The sequence below is a fragment of the Pinus tabuliformis genome, chromosome 5_1 (genome assembly GCF_031772625.1).
Source record: "Pinus tabuliformis cultivar Carrire ecotype Pingquan chromosome 5_1, CPIR1, whole genome shotgun sequence".
NCBI classification, from domain to species: Eukaryota; Viridiplantae; Streptophyta; class Pinopsida; order Pinales; family Pinaceae; genus Pinus; species Pinus tabuliformis.
Genome location: NC_142305.1, coordinates 992,378,739 through 992,383,739, shown reverse-complemented (window position 1 = coordinate 992,383,739; position 5,001 = coordinate 992,378,739).

Here is a 5,001-nt window from a genome sequence, read left to right as displayed (position 1 = left end):
TCCTCATTTTCCCTACCATTTCTGTTTTCAGCCATGGTCTCAGGAGGAATGGTTTCTTGCTCTTCTTCTGTTATAGGATCTTCGTATATCTCTGGAGGTTCACCTATAGTTTCTTCTGGATCACTGCCACCAAAGAAGAGAGAAGGGTGACTTAGTGGTGTGGTGGGGTGTTGGATAGGAATTTTCCTGAATTTTCTCTGTTCCTATGATGCATGAAAGGAAATATATTTTCTGGGTGATTTTTTTGTTTCTTTTTTTCTTCTTGTACCTGCAAAAACTGAAAGGGATTGAACAGCAAATTGCAACTAAATAAAATCTATCTTGTTGAAATGAAAATGTAGAATTGAAATGAAAGAAGGAAAGGACTAATTTATTTTGTTGAAATGAAATTGTAGAATTGAAATGAAAGTAGGAAAGGACTAATCTATTTTGCTGAAATGAAATTGCAGAATTGAAATGAAAGCAGGAAATAGCTAATCTACTCTTGCTAAAATGAAATTGTGGAATTGAAATGAAAGAAGTAAATGTCTAATCTACGCTTGCTGAAACAAAATTGTGGAATTAAAATGAAAGCAGGAAATCTCTAATCTACGCTTTCTAAAATGAAATTGCGGAATTGAAATGAAACAACTACTCTACTCTTGCTGAAATAAACTATTTAGCAGAATGTTTGCAGTACAAAATAGAAGAAAAGCAGTAATCAAAAGATACTCTGACGCTTCCCCGGCAATGGTGCCAAAAATATGGTGAGCTCTAGTATTACAGCAATGATGCTGCAACTCCTGGGACTCCCTACTTTACTTTTATCAACCCGGTAGTTCATAACAAACTTGGAAGCGACGGTGCTGTATGCACAAGTACTAGCTCTTACTATAGGCTGTCACTTGATTATGTGGCACAAGTTCGCTAGGAGCTTAAACCAACTTCTATGAGTTCTCAGAAGAAGTTTTTAACTTTGATGGAAGAAATCTAACTCAAAATAGGATAGTCTACTTGCAGAAAGAAGATGAAAGCTGAAAGGAAACGCAAACCCTAGCAAACCTAGTTTTACCCACTAACCCTACTTTTTCAAGAAAAGAGATGGAAACTACTGAAATGGATGCCATTTACTATTGAAAAGTTTAAATGCATGTATTCAAGCTACTTCTAAAGGAAAATATGGAAAAATCATCATTCAGTACTTTTGAGCAATTTTATGGAGAATTATTATGCTTGTGTTTTAACTACTTGTGACTGTGCAGAGGTTTGGTTCAGAAAGGAGATGGAGTTGGTTTTTTCAGGAGGTTAGGAAGGTGTGGAGAGGACCTAAGGAGTCCCTAGTACCATTCTGGGGACTTCCACTGTGATCAGACTTCGAAAAATCGCTCGCATGAACTTCTACAGGAGGCTGCAGGGGATCTACAGGAAGTTCTACAAGAGGTTCTATAGGAAGAAAGTGGTGTTTGGAGGTCTGAAGGTGGAAAAATGGTGGGAAAATGGAAATGAAGGCTGAATGGAGATGTTAAGGGGTCTAGGACCTTGTAAATGAAGATCAGGATTGAAGGAGATGGTTGGATTTGTTCAAAGGTCAAGGAAGAAATTTTGCACAAGAACGTAGAAATTAGGGTAGTTTGGGAAAGTATGGCTAATGAGTGAAGGAAACCTTGAGAGATGGACTGGAGCAAGTTGTGTGATGGAAGAATGATAAGCTGAGGTGTTCTAAAAGTGAGCTACACACTACTTTTCAAAATTGTCCCAAGCAAGAACTAAAAAAACAAAGTTTTACCTATTTTAACCTAATTCTGACCTAAAAAACAGAAAAGTGTTGAACATAACTTTATGTACAGGAAGCTATGTAATAAAGCTATGGAAACTGAACAAGAATAGATCTAATCACGTAAACACAACTGATATCAACTTCTCCAACTCGAAATCTAACACTAGCAATTGCATTGGAAAGCAAAAACAGTGTTTTGGTGGCAGCAAGAGTGCCTTGGTCTCAATTCATGGTCCCAAGAAGGGAGAAAAGAGATAAAGTCCTGCTTGGTAGCCATTTTTTGGATCTTTCTATTATTACAACAAACTATCTAACCAACCTGAAGCAAGAGAAACTATGTAATCACCAAAAAAAACCTAAGTAACAAAGCAAGATTTAACCTAAATAACAGAAATTGTTTCATGAATGCAAGAAAAACACATATAAATACACAAAGGAGGTGCTAGGCACTTGGTTTGGGCCCAAACCCAAGAGACTATTTACACAGGTGTCATGGTTTTAGAGAAATGTGGAAAATACAGTTGCTAAAACAGAGTTGTTGCACTTCTACAGTGACTTTGGGAACATCAATTTTTCTTCTAGCTGGATTGTCCATATGACTTTCTCGATGAGTAGACTCATAAATAGAGGGAAATATCTTTCCAATGAGCTATCATAATCACAATTTGGAGTTGATGAAGACCTCAAAACGTTTCCTACAAGAGAACACTTTATTTTTCCACCCTCATTCTACACTTTTTGACCAGGCTTGGGAGAATTGACTTTTTAGGGGCTATAATTCGTCATTTTAAGTGGTTGATATGTCCCTTGTGTAGCCACGAGAGATACCTTTCCAAAGAGCTATCATGGGCTCAATTTGGACACCAGGAAGGTAGTTAAAGGCAACTTGTAAGTTGAGCGTTGCACATAGATCTTGGGCGTTGCGCATAGAGCTTAAGCGCTACACATAGAGGAGGGAGCGTCGCGCATACGGCCTGTTTTCCAGTGTATTTTTGTACGGCATTGTGCATACAACTAGAGAACTACCCACCTATACAAGGCACTATGCATAGGGCCAGAAAACACCAAAACCATCATAACAACCATTCAAATCACTCCTTTTTCTACCTAGAGCCTCAAGCAAGTAAGCATACTCCCTAAACTATCCTCCCGACACTCTTTTCAAGATTTTTAAGTTGGGTTGATATTAAAATTTTCAAACCCTAGGTTGTCTAAAATCCCCCTACTTACTATATCCCTTATTCCCATATTCTGTTGTCAAATCCCTCCACCTATCCCCTATACCCTAATCCCCCAAACAAAATCCCTACACCTATCCCCTATACCCTAATCCCCCAAAACAAAATCCTTATACCTGTATTTATTAAATAGTCCCTATTAAAAAATACCCCCTCCTTCTCACTCTCACATCATACATATCTCATCCTACATCACACAAACTCTTCTCCCCTTCCCCTATCCCTATTCACTATAACTCCCACTTCGCGATTACCGTCTCTAGGGTTTCTAAAGCTTCAAACTCAAAAACATGGATCAAGAGGACAAATATTATGCGGAGAAAGATAAAATCATTTAGGCTACCTTGAAAGCAAAGGATGCAAAAATCAGGAAGCTTGAGACCAGTTTACAAAGGGCCAAATATATCATCTCCTTTTATGAGCAAGAGAACAAGCAGCTAGAGGTCATGCAGGAATTGATGAAAACCAAGTACATCAAGGCAAAGAGGGAGGCTGAGAAGGCCATGTTTTAGCTCGATGAGACTTATGGAGATTATCGATTGCTGGATGATGAACAAGGATAGAGAAAAAGACCCAGAACAAGATTTGTAACATAAGAGTCAAGCAAATGAAGGTAAGGCTAAAACAAGCACTCAAAGGAAAAAAGAAGGGTGATAGGATTAGGTTGCTTACTAAAGCTTCCTTGGCTGACCTAGATACTTGATGATGGTGGTCTCCCATAAATGTTGAGCAATTTTGAGCAATTTTTGAGAATTTCTGCATTTTTGAAGAATTTAGAAGTTTTTGACAGAAATTTTGGCTCTATGTGCAGCGCCACTAGTGCTGCTCTTTTCCTAGGGGAGTCCAATGAGGAAATGGTCAGAATTCTTTTATTCACAATGATGATTACATGCACCCTATGCATTTTCTAAGCTTTTGGAGCAAAAATGGTCAACCAAAAGGTCAAAAAACACCCAAAAAATGACCTTTCTGCCCTCTTTTTGAGCAATAGAAGCAGTCTCGGGATAATTCGTTTTTGAGAGGCAAATGAACCCCAAATAAAAAAATTCAAGATTTTCTAGAACGTAGACTTGAATATCTTTCAAACATGATATTTTGGGTCAACTTTGGACACCGGGAAGGCCTCCAAAATGGCCCTGCAAAAAGTGTTGCACATAGAGCTTGGGTGCTGCGCATAGGACAATTTTATGTTGAATCTTCACTTCACTGTGCCATGACTGTAATTTTGGGTTTTCTCTCATGAATGATGTTTTTACTGATGTAAATGGTGACTAGGCATGTAAATAGGATGGAGAGTACTTACTCGAAGGTAGATTCATTATATGAAGAGTTATCCTCAGGACAAATGAATCAGTTTCGTCCCTTTTAGAGGCCAGTTGTTAGGCTTCCTAGATTCCTGTTTCTTGTTCAGTTTTTGATGGATTAGTTCCTCATATTAGCGATTCAACCCCTGAGGATGGGAGGAGGTTGAATTAATTCCTATATCTTCCTTTTCTTTTTCATTGTAAAGGGTTGGACCCAGTTGGATGCTTATGCTTTGAGTATACATCATTTTGTATTAATTTTCAGCAAGAGATTAATGAAAAGTTGCAGCTATTTCCTTGAGATCCATGTGGTATGATGTTCATTTCAGTTTTCTCTATTGTGATCATATGTTAATTTTTTTTTTTTTAATTCATCAATCCTTTCATTGCTTTTAAGTGGATGTTTTCAAGTTGATAGGAAGAACCCATAATATTTATGCTCTGTTTTGGGAAAATATTCACAGACTAAGTTTTCTTCAGTTTAGGAAGAATCCATGTTGCTTACATGCTCTTTCTAGCTCCTCACCTATCTTGAATCACCTCAACATCAAACCCTAGAGTGCTGAGCCTTGTGCCTACCTTTCCCCATCGAACACCCTGCAATTATGACCTAATTTCCTTTCCCTAACTGTTTGGCTCCTCCTGATCCAACAAAGCCCTTCAAAATTAAATCAAACCTTTTGCTACTATACCTAGCCTAATA